Here is a 21,651-nt window from a genome sequence, read left to right as displayed (position 1 = left end):
GGCGCAGCGACTACGTGCCCCGCATTGGACGCGGTGAGCGTCGAGCAACACAGCGTTCGGCGCGGCAACGAAATGTGCGCCTGAGCAAGCGACGCACGCCTGAGCCTTAGAAACAGCTCGTTTCTAAGGCAACACCGCATTCACTAGAGGCGCTTTTGTACCGCTTTGAAGCATCGTACTCGTGGCTCAGTAATAAAGAAAAAAAAAAGCTCGTGGCTCAGTGGTAGCGTCTCCGTCTCAACTCCGGAGACCCTGGTTCGATTCCCACCCAGCCCATCTTGCAAGAGTTGAGCCAAAGCCACCTAGAAAATCAGTCTCTGTAGCACGCCGCAACCTTCGCTTCTCATTCCAACGAGCAGCTCTGTCCTCCAGGAGGCATCTCACCTCGTGAGCATAGAGAAGGAAATTTCAACAAGAGCGGACACTCCCATAGAGCCCAGCGGCCGAATTCACTGTAGCGCACCAAGCGGATGTTGTTGACTCTTTCCGGTTTCGGTTTTGGGCGCGCGCGTTTTGAACACCAGTTGGTACAGGCCGCGCGGCTCCGCTACTCGGCGCGGCATTCATTTTTTTCGCTTCTGCTGAACCTCGCGTGGCCTTGGCGTGGAGTCGTTTCATTATCAAGTAGAAATGCTTGTGATTGACCTTTACAAGACAACGCCGAATCTGTCAGCTGCAATTTCATAAAGAAAACGAAAGACGTCTTCTGAAATGATGAAATGTTTATTTTGGTCTATATAAATGCTTGTTCCGGGCTTCTTCTGCATTCATCCAAAGTTGTGGCACCAGGTAAGCAGCAGTCGTTGCCGTACGATGCTCCACCGGATGCCATCAGCTGAAAGAAAGTAAATTACAAGCATGTATCATTTCGGTATATTGACCTAACAGGAGTATTGCGTGTATACTATAGAGGCGAAACGTGCGTAAGTGGTGAATGAGTGGCATTACAGATAAATTCACTTTTAGGTACATTTCGCAGTAAAGACTCCTCCCAAACAATGCCATAAATCTGAACATCCGATTTCAAGCACCCCTCCTTTCCCGGGCATTATTTCCTGCACTTTAAGTGCACAAATACGCGGGTGACTGCGCGTTTCCCAAACAACTTGGCCTCAGTCGACACGGTGGTACGCCAAGTACACAAAGGTGGCTACAACACAGGCTCAGCCAGACCATGTTACACGCTCGCATAATGCCTTCTAATCGCACTCAAGTCAGACTCGTGGGTGCAAAGCCTGTTTTCAGTCGCTCAGAATACATAAATGTCATGTTCTTGAGCTCCTCCGTGTTATCTTTTACGCGTCCTGCCGGCGCATGCAACACTCCCGTGTCATCACCCTCGGCAATCGCTCGTCGCGTTTTTGACAAGCGTGAGTACCGAAATAAGGTGTATGTTGTTGCAGGGGTATAAAATGCGTCACAAACTTGTCCCACTAAAATTCAGTACACGCAAAACTCAATATGGCCGGCTTGCTTTTTTGCTAACAGCTTCACAACCCCAGGCGCGGCGAGCAAGCCTCGAGATATCCCAAAAAGTTACCAAATAAATTACGATACTTTTTCGGGTCAGAGAATGCGTCACGAACTTCTACCAGTGAGATTCAGTACACGCGAAACTAACGGCGGCACACAGCCGAGCTGCTTTTCGCTAACTGCGTCAATTAGCCGGGCGCGGCAACGGTGCTTCTAAACTACCCCAAATATAACGACGTTAGTTACAATAATGTTGGGGGCCACCGAATGCGCCAAAACTTGTCTGTCTTAGGCGCTACGACGTAGTACACGCATGTACACGCGCAAATGCGTCACACGGCCGAGCCGGTTTTCGCTTACTGCGTCAATAAGCCGGGCGCGGCAAGCGTGGCTAAAAACTACCGAAATAAGTTACAGTAATGTTGGGGCTCATAGAAAGCGTCGCAAACATCTCCCAGAACGAGGCATTAACTAAATTTAACTGCGCCAGGACGGCGGTGCTGTTTTTCGCTAACTGCGCCACTCGAACTAAGCCTAAATGTGATTAAAATGAGCCGCACACTGTCCAACACAATTTCTCACCTTGCCGTAGTCCAGTAGTGCAGCGGTGCCGTGTCGAAATGCACACGACACGCAAGAGAAGCATAGAGAAGGCCGGGAGCCCAATAAAATGGGCTGTATCCAAAACAAACGGGTCGCCGAGCACGCAAGCTTCGCACGTACGAGCATCCTCGCTCACTCCTGCGGCTTGTCGGGCGCATGACGTATGCACGCGCGTCTGGCGGGCCGCTAGCTTGTTGCTATAGGCAACGCAACACTATAAGTTCATTTACACGCAAAACTTTTTCACTTTTAGTGGGAAGGAATAAAAAAAATAAAACGTTGGCTGGAAGTTTATTTGACATTCTTTTTTTCTGATGCTCGCGTCAACTAACGGATGTTGTTGAAACTAGGCGTGACGTGCTTCCTGTTGCCAGTTTTTGAAGAGTGTCCCCTCTTGCTGAATTTCTTTCTCTATGTCGTGAGTGTCTAGCAGAGGCAAGCGCAGCTGCTTATATACCGCCGCGACGCCGCGAGCGACGGCGCGAGTTGGAGCCCCGTTTCCTCTGTCGTGACGTCACGGTGTCACGTGCTCAGCCTTGAAGGCGACGCCGCGAGCGACGGCGCGAGTTGGAGCCCCGTTTCTCCTCTGTTGTGACGTCACGGTGTCACGTGGTATTGAAGGCGACACCGCCGCGCCTGAGGAGCTGGGTTGAGCTTCGCATAAAAACGCCTCAGCCGACCATATCGCCGCCTCAGATTTCGTCATGATGGCACCGCCGCTATCGGCACGGCTCCGTGAGCAGCTACCAAGCTGTTCACTTTTGTTATATTCCTTCCCTCGGCGGCAGCGCATTGTCTTGATGCTAGCGACGCGCTAAATCTGCACAATCATTCCGTCATGCATCGCTTCTGCGACCAAGCAAGCTTTCGGCGGCTACGTTCACTGCCGTATTGACACCAAAACTTTAAAATGCTTGCCTTCTAGAAAGCAGCATGAATCAAAATGTAATGCGACTATATGGCCATGGGGAATATGTTCATGGGGCCATACTATTGATGACAGCATCACAAAGGGCTAGATGTGGTCAGGTTGACCTGACAGGTGTTGAAGGAATGACTGACGGGCTAGTTGCTTCATTATCACATAAAGAACAGCGCTTAAAGTTAGCGCAGTTTGTGTGTCGTTCCTCCTTTGTGTCCCGTCGCGAAGTGCTGTTCTGTCTGTGATTTTACAGATGTTTTATTTCTGCGTCAGTTACGTCTTCCAAGAGTGTTTACTTCTAAAAATTTTGTTCGCATGACTCTTTATAGAAGCATGAAGCTAAACATTTCGACAGAATTGCCTGTCTGGTTGGGAAATTGATTAGAACTTGAGACTGACTCCAACCAAATAACTGAATTTTATTAGCCCGACGTTTCGGAGCCCATTCGGCTCCTTCTTCAGGGGGTTGTTCTTCGGGGGGTGGCGGTGTGCCGCTTTTAAAGCGTCTTTTTTGAAGAAAGGAGGGGGGGGGGAACACGGGAGGTGGGGAGACACTCCCCCCCCCCCCCCCCCGCGGCCCATCAAGGGCACCCTCGTGAGCACTCCACCCAGCACCGGTCATCGCAGCTCCTTGGAAGCGGTCAACAACACAAACCCCCCTTTCCTTTTGTTCCCCCCCACCTTTCCGTCTGTGGAGTGTCTTCCCACCTCCCGTGTTCCCCCCCCCCTCCTTTCTTCAAAAAAGACGCTTTAAAAGCGGCACACCGCCACCCCCCGAAGAACAACCCCCTGAAGAAGGAGCCGAATGGGCTCCGAAACGTCGGGCTAATAAAATTCAGTTATTTGGTTGGAGTCAGTCTCAAGTTCTAATTTATAGAAGCATGTTTAGTCGAAATTTTTTCGCTTGTCTGCATAATCTCGAGGACAGGCTCCAAAGTGCTCATTTTCTTTAGCCACATAAGAACCATTACTGAAAATTAAATCACCCCCCGTGGTTGCTCAGTGGCTATGTTGTTGGGCTGCTGAGCATAAGGTCGCGGGATCGAATCCCGGCCACGGCGGCCGCATTTCGATAGGAGCGAAATGCGAAAACACCCGTGTGCTTAGATTTAGGTGCACGTTAAAGAACCCCAGGTGGTCGAAATTTCCGGAGTCCTCCACTACGGCGTGCCTCATAATCAGAAAGTGGTTTTGGCACGTAAAACCCCAAATATTATTGTAAAATTCAATTAACGTAGCTTTGTTAATTACGCAAACTTCTGAACTTACTGCGCATCTAGAGGTTACCAATCTGAACACTCGAATGATAAAATGATGTTAACATTGTTGGTATTGTTTCAATAGTTTTCTTTCGCGCAGTCAAAAGCAGCCGGTATATTGATGGTGCTGTAGACTTCTTATAAGGCAAGTGTGAAGGCTTCGACAGGTTATCTTGTCACAAATCGACTTCATGCGCGTAAGCACATGGCCCAACCTTGCCCCTCTGTCTTTACAACCAATTCTCATACATTTTACAAGAAGCGCCTCACCACTACGGTACATCCCACAAGGTGTGCGAGAACATTGTGCGCGCTCCCGATTAGGATTTGAGCGTTGGTGGCATTAGGCTCGGTTTCCTGGCATCATAAGTAATAAAAACAGCTTCCTAGAGGAAAGCAATGGGTACATTTTTTAGTCCTTTGTAACATATGGATCAGTACGGATATGTATGTTAGAACGAAAAGTACTCAAATATTAAGATGAGTGTCCCGCTGGATGTATTTTAGCTGTCTAATAATAATATCTAAAGACAGAAATACTGTGATTTTGTGACAATTAATGCTGACATGAAATATGAGCTCCAACACAGTACCCGTGGTGGAACTGGGCCCTGGACTACAGGACTACATGGAACCACAATTTGCTCGTTTGATAAATACCAGCAAATGGAAAGTGGTTCGCTCTTGAATTTCCTGTATGTCGGCGCCGCTGTGCAGTGTTGGGGGCCTGTTTTAAACCACGAGCACTATGTTTCAGCTAAAATTGAAAGCAACTGTATTCTTTTTTAGGGGGCGGGGAGGAGGCTTTTTTTAGCGTATAACCACAGTTCCAAAGTTTGCAATTAGTTCAAGATGCGCCTGCATGTATTTCTAATATCCAGTATGTTGTCACGGATTCAATAGCGTAAGAGCTTTATCTTATCAGATTGCGCGCGTGAAGCGAATACTGGCGTTCATTCTCCATCACATTTGACGACCCGAGATTACACTGCAATGTACGAGCACTTCCAATCTGACGAACCAATGCCTTGATCCGTAGATCGGAATCAGAGGAAGCACTTTGGGCGCAGCCATCGCTATGTTTGAGTGTTATTTTATTTTCCAGCGCAAGCTCACCTTATAATAAGTTATATTCTTGACTGACTGTTTTGGAAGTGTTTTGTTCTTGACATTACTACAACGTGAGAGTATAGAGGTGCTCCATCTGCATTGAGTGAATAGTGGGACACGGACTACGCCTATTCTTGCGTCTGCGTTTACACATTTACCGCACCAATTTATTTTTCATTACTTACTTTTTAATTTATGGGGCTGTTAGGCACATCAACGTTTCATTAATAGGATGTTTTATTAACACAGAAAATTTAAATGCTTATTAGTCGGCTTTCACCTCATGGTAAGGAATTTCAATAAAGATATACTTATGATAATAAATAGCCTATCCGTTTGACAACATTTCATCTGAGTTCCCCTTTGCAAGGTGATACAGACTTGCAGGTGGTTTGTATCGGGGACCCTCGACATTCGTCCAACCACCAAACAAAGGGTAATCCCGAATGCTTCATTTCAGAAAGTAGTATTACCCTCAAGTCTTTTGTTCCCGTTTGCAAACACGCATAAGACGAAAGTGCTGCGTGAAGAGCGTCGTTAGTCCAAACCAAGGAGCTACCGTAACTCACCTCGCATATATCGCTGTAATTTAGGCTTAGATAAGAAATATATATATATTTTAAATCGACGCATCACGAATCCAACAACCGCTGCCCGCGACCAGCCCAGCTAGGTTTCTTTCATTTCGTACTTCGTCGTAGCGGCTAATAGTAGCTCACGAAGCAGAGCACTTACTGTGGATATGGCAGAGAAGGTGTTCTATATACTGTCTCGTCACCCACCGAAAATTGCCCGCCGTGCTACTGGCCATTCCTACAAAATTGTATAAGTGACGCCCAGCCATTTGCAACACACCAACTTTGTTTTGCGATGGGAGAGTCCAGGTGAGAGACAGGGTGGTTATGGAGATAAACACGCGCTATTTTCTGCAGTAACATAGGAATGCATGAATGAATGCCTTCATTTATTGAGAAAAAGGAGGAGCAAGCATCAGTGGAAGCACGTCTCAGCAGATTGGGAAAGAAGTGGGGGACAAAGCGGAAAAGCTGGGACCCGGGTGGCAGGCGAAGTCGCAGCTTATGCGCAAGAGAATATAAGCAAGGATTGGCGAAACCAGTTGAATTCCAGTGTAGATATGTGATGTGCCGAGTAAATGATTGGAGTCATCACCCAGCATCCGTCCTTTGCAGCAGTATAAGCTCCCACCGTTCTTGGTAACAAACCTTTACTGAAAACCAATCTTCGCAATTACTTATTCATCATCCATGCCTAGACACGCATTCCTTATTGGCAGGATCTGTGGATTACAACTACGCTGTCCCGACAAGTTACGACCATAACGTGACACTTGCGGTTACGGATGTCGTACTCGTGACTCTTACTACAGTGAAAGCTCGTTAATTCGAACTTCAATAATTCGAATTTATGGATAATTCGAACTGTACGATTTGGTCCGGCCAAGCTCCACAGAAGTCTATGTATAAAAAAGTCCGTTAATTCGAACGCGAGAAGGTTCCCTCACGGATAATTCGAACTACGCTCACCTGGCACACGGCCAGAGAAAAGCGCCTACTGCCTACACACAAGGCTGCATTGCCTCCGAAACGGAGAGAACGGCGAGAGAAGGCAAAATCTGGAAAAAATCTAACCGACGCGGGGTCAGCCAGAAGGCAGTGGCGGCTGCCGCCTCTCCGTTCTACGTAACCTCCAAGACTTCTTGCCCGTTGCGAATCTCGGAGGCTTTGCAAATCTTGTACAGCTGCTAATGTTGTGCGGAGATGGCACGGCAAGCGCCAAAACACACCGAATCAAGTACGTCGCAGCTGCGCTTGCAATCAAGAACCAACGAATCAGGGCCTTCGCCACCTTCACATGTTCAGCGTCTTTGTCTCGGCAGTCTTCATCGGTTGTGCACCTCTGTTTTCAGCTTAGGAGGTATCGGCCGTCGCGAATCATTGTCATAGTGTTAAGCCTCGGCTAACGTTTGTTTCGGTGGACATCGGTGGTGTGGCACAGTCGGACCCAGAGCTTCGACTAGAAAATGGCGTGTGACATGCCCTACTGCTTCCAAATCGCAGTGTACTGTTGCTCTCCTTCACTTTCGTTAGTTCGAACTTTCGTTAATTCGAACTGAAGCGGCTTCCCCTTGCGGTTCGAATTAACGAGCTTTTACTGTATAGTGCTACTATACTGCGCGAATACTTTAAACATGGGTTTACTGCACAAGTTAGTCAACATACATTTTTAAAACATATTTAGGCGTTTTTAGAACCGCCTCACATACGCTCAACGCAAGAACAATTGCAGCGTGTTACGGTGCGCGTCCCTTCACTACAGAGACGCGAACGCAAACATACGAACGCTCTAGAAGTCAGGGTCTTGGGGCTCGTGCCAAACATATCCAAGCCAACAATATGTTAACAATCATGCCGTTGTTTCTATGCAAACAGTTTATGTATTTAAACTTCTGGGGGACAGTCCAATCCGCCACCCACAGGAGCCCGTGAAGCCGCCGGGGGTCACACATTATTAGAGGAAAAGGAGCGCGGCCACAGTACGTGGCTTGGTACCATTTGCTGTCGGCACTAACGCTCTTGTACATTTGGAGCCGCTAAACGACATCAAGATTCTCGGTACTGGAAAACGTTCACGTTCCTGTGTCGCGGGACTGCGGCGAGATGAGTGTTGGCGTTCCAGCCCCTTCTAACAACATATGCGCTTATCCCACTTAGTCGGAACATTGATAGTGCGTTAAAGCAGTGTTTTGGACAGGGATCGGCGTTGAAGCCACATTTCACTTCAGGAGCAACTTCTTTTGCACCCTCCCGGCAAAGGAAATGTTAGGGCTAATTTTTTTACATTCACTTCGTGCAGACTCGTGTAGACGAGTGTAATGCTGGGCAGAGGTTATGACGTCGTGTGCTGAACTTGGCTCGCTAGGCTGTAGCCAATCAGAGCAGACTGCGCATCCTCTTCTGCATCAGCAGACGAAAAGCATGCGACCTCGCACTTACCGGCTGCATATTTGTGTTAGTGGCGAGAACACCCAAGGGAGCGTCTCATCGACCCTTTCTAATGGCCGCTTGCCATCGCCCCTTGCAGGAGCAGGGATCCCCGTCACACACGCTGGTATCGGGGACTGACGACGACGCGGACGGCCGTAACATTAACCACATCACGCTACCCTGAAACTAAGCTCCACTGTAAGGTTTTTCTTTCGTCATCAAATCTAGACAATCTGCAGCTGAATACATGGCGAATGCGCACTGCACGAAGGCAGTGTGGAGTCCAAAACAGCCTGGACCATCCATCAGTAAGATGTCTAATTTTACATTCTTGGAAGTTAGCACACCTCCCTCTTTGACACATGGTCGCGCAAGCACTTCGCTACCGTCTTCAGCGAATATTTATTATCGTCGCTATAGGAATAATATTGTTTGACGTCCGCTGCCTACATTTATTGAAACTGCAGTGTAGAAAGTGTAGTTTTCACGCTACACTAAAGCTATAAAAAATGACTTCGTGTAGGTAGGGGGAGGTAAACTTTTCTATGCGAAGTAAAAATATGGCGACTTCCTACACTAACTACACTCGCGTAGACAGTGTAGATAAAAAATAGCCTTGCTGACTTCAAGAAGCACCAAATTTAAACCATAAGGTGATAACTTAGAGCTGGTGTTGGAACTGTAATTGCAGAGCAAGTGTGATTCAATCTGCACGCGGTAGCTTTTTGAGAGGCATCAGGGAGGGAGAGGGAGTGTATATGCGTGTGCACGTCTTGAGTATGCATGCCCGTGTACTTGAGTTTGTGTGTGCGCGCGTGCTTCTGTTTTCGTATTCGAATCTGCGTGCGCACGCGCGTTCATGCGTCTGCGAGCGTACGTGCGCTTGTGTATGTGTGCATTTTCGTGTGCGTACGCGCGGGCGTGCGCACATTCTTCTGTATGTATACATGCATGGGCGCGTGTAAATGTTCATGGATACAGATGTGATTGTTATCTGTGAGTCTGTATGCGTGAGAAAGAGAGAGAGAGGGAGAGACAGAGAGAGGTGAATGTATGTTTGTGTTTATATGTATGTGTGAGCAAGCGAGCATTTCATCTTGCTTGCACCTACTCTAGAATGCGAATACGTAATATACTTTATAAGTATGGTGTCCTTAAGTGTTAAAATCGCAATGTAATTATCAGGCGCGCCGTAGTGGCGGAATCCGGAATAATTTCGACCACCTGCGGCTTTTTATCTCCCCCCTACTTCTAAGTACACGGGTACTTTCGCATTCCGCCGCCATCGTAATGCGGCCGACGTGGCCGTGACTTAATCCCGCGACCTCGTGCTTAGCAGCCCAACACCACAGACACTAAGCAAGCATGGCGCGGATATTGAGTTTACTTGAACCTTATTTATATGCACAGAGACAAGAATGAATGACACGGCCTTTATAGCATTATCACTTGCTAAACGCAAAACCAACGCAAAAAGAAAAAAATATTAGGGGCCATTCCTTTCTGCGAAGATTGATGACCAGCTAAGCGGTAGCACATCACACAGAATTTTACAAGGGGACATGCATTTATTTTCATCATTTGGTAATGGTAGCGACGATAGTCTTGTGATTAGTGTGAGATATACGGTTTCGTCCGGTTAAAACTTTAGACAGACTGTTGGCCAAAGTAGAATCTACACAAAACCGTTGTTACTTAATTGAGTCACATGGATTGGTGTAAAACTTCAAACCAAATTCTTCTTCCACAAAATCAGTGAACCATTTCTTTTCTTGTTTTGAAATGTCCACATTGAAGTCTCCTATGGTGATCACAAGCGTAGTGTCATCGCGGCTAACCAATGCAAAGTGCGTGATCATGAACTTCTCGATATCACGCTTGGGTGAGCCTGAGTATATATATTATCATCACCATCATCATCATCATCATCATCATCATCATCATCATCATCATCATCATCATCATCAGCCTAGTTACGCCCACTGCAGGGCAAAGGCTTCTCCCATACTTCTCCAACTACCCCGGTCATGTACTAATTGTGGCCATGTTGTCCCTGCAAACGTCTTAATGTCATCCGCCAACCTAACGTTCTGCCGCCCCCTGCTACGCTTCCCTTCCCTTGGAATCCAGTCCGTAACCCTTAATGACCATCGGTTATCTTCCCTCCTCATTACATGTCCGCCCCATGCCCATTTCTTTTTCTTGATTTCAACTAAGATGTCATTTACCCGCGTTTGTTGCCTCACCCAATCTGCTTTTTTTTATCCCTTAACGTTACACCCATCATTCTTCTTTCCATAGCTCGTTGCGTCGTCCTCAATTTTAGCAGAACCCTTTTCGTAAGCCTCCAGGTTTCTGCCCCATATGTGAGTACTGGTAACACACAACTGTTATACACTTTCCTTTTGAGGGATAGTGGCAACATGCTGTTCATGATTTGAGAATGCCTGCCAAACGCACCTCAGCTCATTTTTATTCTTCTGGTTATTTCAGTCTCATGATCCGGATCCGTGGTCACTACCAGCCCTAAATAGATGTATTCCCTTACCACTTCCAGTGCCTCACTACTTATCGTAAACTGCTGCGCTCTTCCGAGACTGCTAAACATTGCTTTAGTTTTCTGCAGATTAATTTTCAGACCCACCCTTCTGCTTTGCCTCTCCAGGTCAGTGAGCATGCATTGCAATTGGTCTCCTGAGTTACTAAGCAAGGCAATATCATCAGCGAATCGCAAGTTGCTAAGGTATTCTCCATCAACTTTTATCCCCAATTCTTCCCACTCCAGGTCTCTGAATACCTCCTGTAAACATGCTGTGAATAGCATTGGAGAGATCGTATCTCCCTGTCTGACGCCTTTCTTTATTGGATTTTGTTGCTTTCTTTTTGGAGGACTACGGTGGCTGTGGAGCCGCTACAGATATCTTCCAGTATTTTTACATATGGCTCATCTACACCCTGATTCCGTAATGCCTCCATGACTGCTGATGTTTCGACTGAATCAAACGCTTTCTCGTAATCAATGAAAGCTATATATAAGGGTTGGTTATATTCTGCACATTTCTCTATCACTTGATTGACAGTGTTAATATTGTCTATTGTTGAGTAGCCTTCACGGAATCCTGCGTGGTGCTTCGGTTGACAGAACTCTAAGGTGTTCCTGATTCAATTTACGATTACCTTAGTAAATACTTTGTAGGCAACGGACAGTAAGCTGATCGGTTTGTAATTTTTTAAGTCTTTGGCGTCCCCTTTCTTATGGATTAGGATTATGTTAGCGTTCTTCCAAGATTCCGGTACGCTCAAGGTTATGAGGCATTGCGTATACAGGGTGGCCAGTTTCTCTAGAACAATCTGACCACCATCCTTCAGCAAATCTGCTGTTACCTGATCCTCCCCAGCTGCCTTCCCCCTTTGCATAGCTCCTAAGGCTTTCTTTACTTCTTCTGGCGTTACCTGTGGAATTTCGAATTCCTCTAGGCTATTCTCTCTTCCACTATCGTCGTGTGTGCCACTGATACTGTATAAATGTCTATAGAGCTCCTCAGCCACTTGAACTATCTCATCCATATTAGTAACGATATTGCAGGCTTTGTCTCTTAATGCACACATCTGATTCTTGCCTATTCCTAGTTTCTTCTTCACTGTTTTTAGGCTTCCTACGTTCCTGAGAGCCTGTTCAATTCTATCCATATTATAGTTCCTGATGTCCACAGTCTTACGCTTGTTGATTAGCTTAGAAAGGTTTGCCAGTTCTATTCTAGCTGTGGGGTTAGAGGCTTTTATACATTGCCATTGGATGCCATTGGACAAAGGATATTATAATTCGGTCTTTCGTTTATACGGCGCAGACATCCCCACAGATAGCACCCCTGTTCTCTTACGAGTTACGGTTGTCAGGTTGTGCATGCATTTCCTCCTGTGAATATGTGGCAATGCCTTCTGCTTGTGAGTCCATGTGCTGTTCACAAACTATTCCAGCATACCCACCGACTTGAAACAATGAATCTCTACTTATTTTCTACTTCTCCTCCTCCTCCTCCTCCTCCTCCTCCTTCTTCTTCTTCTTATTATTATTATTATTATTATTATTATTATTACGGGTGCAGCATTTGAAGCCTGTGTAACGAGGAAGAGTAGCCGCCTGTGCCACAGCACCATCGCTACCGGCATGAGCTCGCGGTTGCTATCTTTCGCGAACGCTTGTGACGGCTACCCGTTCGCGCCCGTTGCTAATACATCTCTTAGCAAGTGGTGGACGTGCTGGGTTTCGACCACCCTGGAACTTCGGAGTCGCACTCTACCCCCCATCATGCCCGACGACGCACGCACTCCTCCAGCTCCTCCAACGACGCCGGCCACCTTGGTTTGTGCCGGTGCCTTGCGTCAGCGAGATCCCCCTATCTTCTCCGGCACAGATGACAAAGACATTGAAGATTGGATCTCGTCTTATGAGCGAGTGAGTGCCCATAACCAGTGGGACGACGTTACCAAGTTGAGAAACGTCGCATTTTATCTTACGGACGTTGCGAAACTATGGTTTCTAAACCATGAAGCCGACCTCACTTCGTGGTTGGTCTTCAAGACCAACTTTACCCAAGTTTTCGGTCGGCCTGCAGTAAGAAAGCTTCGTGCAGGACAACGTTATCGCACACGATCCCAAGAGGCCGCAGAAAACTTCACGAGCTACATTGAGGACATTGTCGACCTTTGCAAACGGGTGAATGCGTTGATGTAAGAGGAGGAGAAGATCAAACATATAATGAAGGGTATTCAGGACGATGCATTTCAAATGTTATTATCGAAGAGTCCTCACACTGTCGCTGAAGTGATAGAATTGTGCCAGAGTTACGACGAGTTGCGCAGGCAACGGATTCACACCCGACCTCCCAGCCCGCCCGCCGACTCTCTATCAAGCCTTGGAGTCGACGACAACTATGCTGCTCTCTTCGTAAAAATCCAGGAATTCGTTCGCGCAGAGGTCGCGCGCCAGCTATCTTTGATATCTTCTGTCCAGGAACCACCCCCTGCTTTGCATCCTACAATCCGCGACTTCATTCAAGAACAAGTCTCTCAAGCCGTTCCTCCAGCCGTTGAGCAGACACCAGTCACGGCTCCTGTCACTTACGCTGAAGCAGTTTCCCGATCTCGTCCACAAACGCCCCTGCCGCCCTCTATGGATCGACCACCGACATTTTTGCCGCCATCTATGCCGCTTCACGACCGCCGGCATTTTCCTCCTATGCCGCTGCCCGACCGACAGCATTTTTCGAATCCTCAACCGCGACTCGGACCTTACCCCCATCAGTGGCGCACCTTCGATGACCGGCCAATATGTTTTGCTTGCGGTGGTGCTGGTCAGGTGGTGCGCCATTGTCGTCGTGGCATGCTTCCTCTTCAGAACATCCGGCGAGCGCCACCTTTCCCCGCTCCGTTTTCCTCTTCGCCTTCCAGCCTTCCTACCTCTTCCTTTTCCCCTGACCGCCCAACCGCCTCTACTCGCCGCTCACCATCTTCCCGTCGTCGCTCGCTTTCTCCGATGCGGCGTCGTCCCGTGTCCACCGAGCAGGAAAACTGATGGCCGCAGTTCCCGAGGCACGAACTGCGTCCACGTCGCAATGCCCAAGTCCTCGTCCCTCTCCAGCCAACGTCATTGAAGTCTCTGCCGAAGGAATCGCCGTCCTGGCACTTGAAGATACAGGAGCCGCCGTGTCCGTAATTTCCGCCGAACTCTGCCGCACACTACGAGAAGTTTGACGCCTCTCTCCGTCTTCTCCCTTCGAACCGCGAACGCTCAAAATATAACGCCTCTCGCTGCCTGTACTGCTCGCGTCTTCATTGAAGGTGTACTGTATACCATCGAATTCGTCGTGCTGCCCACTTGTTTCCATGACATCATATTAGGCTGGGACTTCCTTGCAAATAATAACGCCGTTATTGACTGGTGTCACGCCGAACTCGAGCTTTCTGCACTTCCCGACGTCGAGCCTATCGAAAACGACCCTTCCAGTGTTAAACTGTTTGTTTCCGAAGACAATTCCGTCCCACCACGCTCTTCCCTGCTTGTGCCTGTGTCGTGCGCCGCTATTTCTGATGCCACTGTTCTCTTTACGCCCTCTGAGCTGTTCATTTGCCGCCGATGTTCTCCGCTGCCCTTTGCTCTCCTTACTCTTCGCAGTGGCGTCACGAAAACGGTCGTCGACAATCCCACAGCTTGCCCTTTAGCTTTATCTCATGGTGAATGCCTAGGCCCTGTTCAACCGGTCGACACCTTTTGCATCTTTGACACTCCTGCCGTTTCTACTTCTGCGGGCCTTGACGCACTTACTTGTGACTCTGCGGTTGATCAGTCACTCCTCGAAGCTTTCCACTGCTCCATCGACGATGCCACGTCATCTTCAGAGCGAAGCCAGCTTATTGCTCTCCTGCAGAGGTTCAGCGCTTCTTTCGACAGCCATGCTTCCGGTTTGGGCTGCACATCGACCGTTTTTCACCAGATAGATACCGGCAGTCATGCACCGTTACGGCAGCGCCCTTACCGAGTTTCCGCCTCTGAGCGCCGTGTCATTGACCAGCAGGTTGCTGACATGCTCAAGCGTGGCGTTGTGCAGCCTTCCAACAGTCCCTGGGCATCACCGGTCGTCCTCGTTAAGAAAAAGGATGGCTCTATTCGCTTCTGCGTCGACTACCGACGTCTGAACAAGATAACGCGCAAGGACGTTTACCCGTTACCGCGCATCGACGACGCCCTCGACTGTTTGCAGGGAGCTGAGTTCTTTTCTTCGCTGGAGTTACGTTCCGGATACTGGCAAGTCCTCTTGGCACCATCTGATCAACCTAAAACAGCCTTTGTAACACCGGACGGATTGTACCAATTTATCGTAATGCCTTTCGGCCTGTGCAACGCTCCAGCCACTTTTGAGAGAATGATGGATAATATTTTTCGCGGCCTCAAATGGAATGCATGTTTATGCTACCTGGATGACATAGTTGTCTTTTCCGCTGATTTCCGAACCCATCTCAGCCGTCTCCAGCAAGTTCTCAAATGCCTTACTGACGCGGGACTTCAACTTAACTTTAAAAAATGTCGTTTCGGCGCCCGAAAGTTCACTATTCTTGGCCATGTTGTATCACGAGACGGCGTCCTTCCGGATCCAGCCAAGCTCTGCGCTGTCACCGACTTTCCGCAACCAAAGAAGTTAAAGGAGCTTCAAAGTTTCCTTGGTTTATGCTCATACTTCCGACGTTTCATTCGAAATTTCGCTTCCATAAGTGCACCCCTGACAGCCCTTCTAAGTGGCGACAAAGAACTTTCCGCTTGGTCGCCAGCCTGTGATGACGCCTTCACGAAATTACGCCGCCTGCTAACCTCGCCACCTATCCTCCGCCACTTCGATCCTGCAGTGCCCACAGAGGTCCACACCGATGCCAGCGGCGTCGGACTTGGCGCCGTACTCGCACAACGAAAACCTGGCTTTGATGAATATGTCGTTGCCTACGCGAGCCGAGCTTTGACGAAGGCCGAGGCTAATTACTCTGTTACAGAGAAAGAGTGCTTAGCCATTATTTGTGCCTTTGGAAAATTCCGTCCTTATTTGTATGGTCACCCTTTCGATGTCGTCACTGACCATCACGCCCTTTGTTGGCTGTCTACCCTTAAGGACCCATATGGCCGACTTGCTCGCTGGGCCCTTAAACTACAGGAGTACGACATCCGCGTCCTCTACCGTTCCGGCCGCAAACACACGGACGCTGACGCCCTTTCTCGCTCACCGGTCTCCGCTGACTGCGCTTGCCTAGCCGCCTTTGAGCCCACAGTTCCATCTCATGCACTGCGCAACATGCCGTCGGAGCAGCGCAAGGATCCCTGGATCAGTGCTCTCATCAGCATCCTTTCTGATCCATCCACCTCTTCACCATCTCGCGCTCTTCGCCGCCAGCCTACCCACTTCTGCATTCGCGACGGTCTTCTTTATCGTCGAAATTACCTCTCTGACGGTCGCAAGTGGCTTCTCGTGATACCGCGCCATCTCCGTGACCTTATCTGCAACGCTTTCCTCGCAGACCCTCAGTGCGCACATGCCGGCCTCTTCAAGACCTATGCTCGACTACGCATCCGATTTTATTGGCACGGCACGTATAACTAAGTCAGAAAGTTCATTCGCTCCTGTGCTCAGTGCCAACGCCGAAAATTACCTCCCGGACAAGTCTACCCGTCACAATCCCTTCCCTGCCCTCGTCGGCCCTTTGATCGTGTTGGTATAGACATCTACGGACCGCTACCATCCACTCCAGCAGGCAACCGCTGGATTATGGTTTCAGTGGATCACTTGACGCGCTATGCTGAAACAGCTGCTCTGCCGACTGCCACCGCCCGCGACGTTGCATCGTTTCTGTTACGACATTTCGTTCTTTGCCACGGTGCCCCTCGCGAACTTTTGAGCGATAGAGGCCGCGCCTTTCTTTCCGATGCTCTGAAGGTACTACTCGACGAATGCCGAATCGCTCACTGCACCAGTACAGCGTGCCATCCGCAAACTAACGGCATGACCGAGCGCTTCAACCGTACTCTTGGCGATATGCTCTCCATGTACGTCGCCTCTGATCATTCAAACTGGGACCAAGTTCTCCCTTTCGTGACGTATGCGTACAATACTGCGACCCAAGCAACTACTGCTTTTTCCCCTTACTTTCTCCTATACGGACGAGAACCTTCTACTACCCTCGATGCCATTCTGTCATATGCACCTGACGCTTCCGAAAGTACTCCACTATCTGAAGCTGCTCGTCATGCCGAGGAATGCCGCCAGCCTGCCCGCTCTTTTTCCACCGAGGACCAGTGGCAGCAGCAATCCCGTCAACCTGCCGGCCGTTCTGCACCAACTTTTTTGCCTGGCTCTCGCGTATGGCTTCGCGTATCCGCTACTACACCCGGCCTCTCCTCAAAACTTGTCGCAAAGTACCTAGGACCCTACCGCGTTCTCGAGCAAACGTCCTCCGTCAATTACATCGTAGAGCCCCTCACGCCATCGACGGACCTACGCCATCACGGCCGCGAACTTGTCCACGTCTCTCGCATTAAGCCGTACTACGACCCCATAGTAGTCTCTTCGCCTTAAGCCGCCAGGATGGCGCCTTTTTCTGCGGAGGGCGATTGTAACGAGGAAGAGTAGCCGCCTGCGCCACAGCACCATCGCTACCGGCATGAGCTCGTGGTTGCTGTCTTTCGCCGAACGCTTGTGGCAGCTACCCGTTCGCGCCCGTTGCTAATAAATCTCTTAGCACCTGATTCACCTCCGCCACAATGACGGCCCGATACTCCACAACCTCCGGGATCACTCCACATTTTTGCTCACTTAATCGACAAATGTATTACGGAGCAGAGGTTCACACATGCGCTGTGAAAAGCGCCTGTGCAGTCAGTAGTGCCGCCCTGCATTTTGTTTGGACGGCACCATCGGCATGGTCCTGCGAGGAGCTGCTAGCGGTTCGCGTTCGTTGTCTTTCTTGCCTGGACGGCAGCCCATTCTCTTGACGGCGATGACGCGCTAAATCTGCACCATCAGTGCGTCGTGCATCTCTTCTGCGACCAAGCAAGCTTTCGTCGGCACACGTTTGCTGCTGTTTTGAAATTAAAACTTTAAACTGCTTGCTTTCGAAAAACTAACGTAAATGCGTATCGCAAGCGGACTAGCTAGCCGCACGGAACATGATCACGCAGCGATGCCATTGGTGGCAATATCGCAAATGGCTGGGCTCGCTCAGGTCGCCCTTAAAGACGTTCTTTGTCAGCATCAATTATGCTTTAAAAGAGCTTATCTGCGAAGTGTTTGGGCGAAACAGATGCATTTATACGTTCAGCTAAAAAATCTCGAGGACTGGCTCCAAACTATATATTTCTGTTAGGCGCCTAAGATTGTTTATTAAACATTTAATTGTCGCAACTTCGTTTATGACGCAAACAACTGCTCAGCTAACTCCCTATCTAGCGGTTACCAATTTGAACACTCGAATGATAACAATAATGATAGCAAGATATACCTTGCTCTGGTAAATTTGACAGCCGGTGAAAAATAACTGCCTGCATATTCATCTCGTGGTATGCTTCTGATAAAGTAGGTGCGAATGCAAGTTAATAAACTTAAGTACATGTGCCCAACAGTACACTTCTCCCTTTACGGCGGACTCTCCAACTTTAGACAAGAAGCACTTCAGTGCTGCAGTATATCACACAAGGTGTGCGAGAACATTGTGCGCTCTCCAGATTACATATATGAGCGTTGGTGGCATCAGGCTCGGTTTCCTGGTTCCATTGAGAATAAAAACAGCTGCCTGGCGTTAAGCAATGGATAACTTGTTAGTACATTGTATCAAATGGAGTAGCGTGCACGTGTGTTAGAGCAAAAAGTACTGAATTATTGGGATGAGTGCTTTGCGGAATATATTTTAACGGTATGTTGCTGTCATATACATATTGCCATATAGCCGTATATAGCTTCGCTGTTAAAGCAAAAGAGTGCGCGCCGCTATCGTTGAGCTTTGAGTGTCACTAATTTTTTGGAGGACAAGTGCTCAAAATATGGAGTTAGATTCGCGACTCACAATTTTGAAACTCTCGTTGTTCTTCCCTATCTACTCTACGTGACAGTAAAGATATCCTACATTTTCATTGAGTGAATACGTGTAAATAGACCATAGAGATTTGCTCCACTTGCATTTACTCTTCTGCCACAATATTTCATAAATCACAACCTAATTTTGCCGCTAACACATTGCAAAACAGAGGAACTTGGATATTAGCAGGATGTCTCAAAAGAAAAGAAGATTTTATTGCTTATTATTCAGGTTTCATTGGACGGTCTACTCACACTATCAATCAGGTGATAGAGAAATGTGCGGAATATAACCAACCCCTATAGATAGCTTTCATTGATTACGAGCAAGTGTTTGATTCTGTCGAAACCTCAGCAGTCATGGAGGCAGTACGGAATCATGGTGTAGACGAGCCGTATGTAAAAATACTGAAAGATATCTATGGCTGCTCCACAGCCACCGTAGTCCTCTATAAAGAAAGCAACAAAATCCCAATAAAGAAAGGCATCAGGCAGGGAGATACGATCTCTCCAATGCTATTCACAGCGTATTTACAGCAGGTATTCAGAGACCCTAATATCAATAACCTAATAACTTGCGATTCGCCGATGATATTGCCTTGCTTAGTAACTCAGGGGAACAATTGCAATGCATGCTCACTGACCTGGAGAAGCAAAGCAGAAGAGTGGGTCTAAAAATTAATCTGCAGAAAACTAAAGTAACGTTTAACAGCCTCGAAAGAGAACAGCAATTTATAATAGGTAGCGAGGCACTGGAAGGGGTAACTTAATACATCTACTTAGAGCAGGTAGTCACTGCTGATCCGGATCATGATACTCAAATAATCAGAAGAATAAGAATGGGCTGGGGTGGGTTTGGCAGGCATTCTCAGATCTTGAACAGCAGGTTGCCATTATCCCTGAAGAGAAAAGTGTATGATAGCTGTGTCTTACCAGTACTCACCTACGGGGCAGAAACCAGGAGGCTTACGAAAAGGGTTTTACTCAAATTGAGGACGACGCAACGAGCTATGGAAAGAAGAATGATAGGTGTAAACTTAAGGGATAAGAAAAGAGCAGATTGGGTGAGGGAACAAATGCGAGCTAATGACACCTTAGTTGAAATCAAGAAAAAGAAATGGGCATGGCCAGGACATGTAACGAGGACGGAAGATAACCGATGGTCATTAAGGGTTACGGATTGGATTCCAAGGGAAGGGAAGCGTAGCAGGGGGCGGCAGAAAGTTACGTGGGCGGATGAGATTAAGTTTGCAGGGACGACATGGCCACAATTAGTACATGACCGGGGTTGTTGGAGAAGTATGGGAGAGGCCTTTGCCCTGCAGTGGGCGTAACCAGGCTGATGATGATGATGATAATTCACCGGACGGCAGAACAGGGAAATTCAACAAAAAATATCCTTAGCATATTTGAAAGTCTCTCCACTTTAAAACGATTCATTTTAGTTCCTGCTTTGCACGCTGATACCGACTGAAGGAATAACGAGGGAAAGAGGCCAAAAATAAAACATAAGAATAGTGAAGGGATATCCAGATTGGGTGAACACCAAGAGTAATGACCGCTAACAGTCGCAAGTGTTCGTATACAATCTGCAGTCGTTTTCGAGAAGCACAGTTGGCCTTTCTGGCCTTGAACATCTATTAGTACTTAGGACAAGTTCGCGAGACATTTTCTTCCGAGTGCAGCCTTCCATCTAAGCAGATAATATGAGCTCCTGGAGCCGAGCGAGAAGCGTGAGGCGTTCAGTGTCCAGCCTCCGTAGATTTAACGAGTCGCGTTGGCCTATAAACGACAAATTGGTTGGTTGTGCATTTTGATGACTTCGATATGTTTCTCGGGGGACCCGAGACAGCACCCTGTCTCCTCACTGTCTTATTATGCTGGCGTTCCCATACAGTAAACTCACTTCTGAAGGGACGCACACCGTAAATGTGGTAGTGTTGTTTACGCTTAACATATGTTACGCATATCTCCTACGTATGTAAGCCGAGATCCGCTATTCTAAACTGCCTGTTCCGAATAGCGTTTCGCTGCACCCATATTGTTAGTATTCCTACAATCGCACGAGTCAAAAGTATGATTTGTTCTCTAAGTTGTAAATCGTCATGACAACGGAGTTGTAATACACCGCACCGGCCGCTAAGAAATACGCAATGAGGTATGGCCGATGATGCCAAGAATGGTATTCAGGAAGCGGTTATTACCATGGACTGGGGGCGCCTATACCACTACAAAGGACGGATGTTGGGTGGTGACTGCAATCGCTTGCTCGTCACCTGACACAGCCACACTGGAATTCAACTGGTTTCACCAGCGCCCTTTTGTATTCTCTAGGCCCTTGTTTGGGACTTCGCCTTCCACCAGCACTCTTCTCTTTTTTTCTCTTGATGTCCTTCGCCCCTTTCGCAATGTGCTAAGACGTGCTTCTACTGGTATTCCGCACATCATTTTCTTTGTTAATAAATTCATTCATTCATTCCTTTATTGCTGCAGAAAATAGCGTTTCTTCATCTCCGTAATCTCCCTCTCACGTTGACTTTGTGTATATTTGTGGCAACGCAGAGATAAACCTATACGTTAAGTTCAGCTTAAATCGGGAATTTTAGTTTAAATCGAGAATTATGATCTTTGATGAAAAGACGAATAATTACGTGATGTCAATTGAACAT

General features: G+C 48.0%; 1 protein-coding gene across 1 annotated transcript in view; it reads right to left on the bottom strand.

The window, feature by feature from the left end:
• Positions 1-21,651, bottom strand: part of LOC135916812 (phospholipid-transporting ATPase ABCA3-like) — a 420,918-nt gene that overhangs the window by 313,345 nt on the left and 85,922 nt on the right. The window lies entirely within an intron of this gene.

This window comes from Dermacentor albipictus, chromosome 1 (genome assembly GCF_038994185.2).
Source record: "Dermacentor albipictus isolate Rhodes 1998 colony chromosome 1, USDA_Dalb.pri_finalv2, whole genome shotgun sequence".
Lineage (NCBI taxonomy): Eukaryota > Metazoa > Arthropoda > Arachnida > Ixodida > Ixodidae > Dermacentor > Dermacentor albipictus.
The sequence above is the reverse complement of the archived record's forward strand: the minus strand, read 5'-3'. Positions and strand labels throughout refer to the sequence as shown.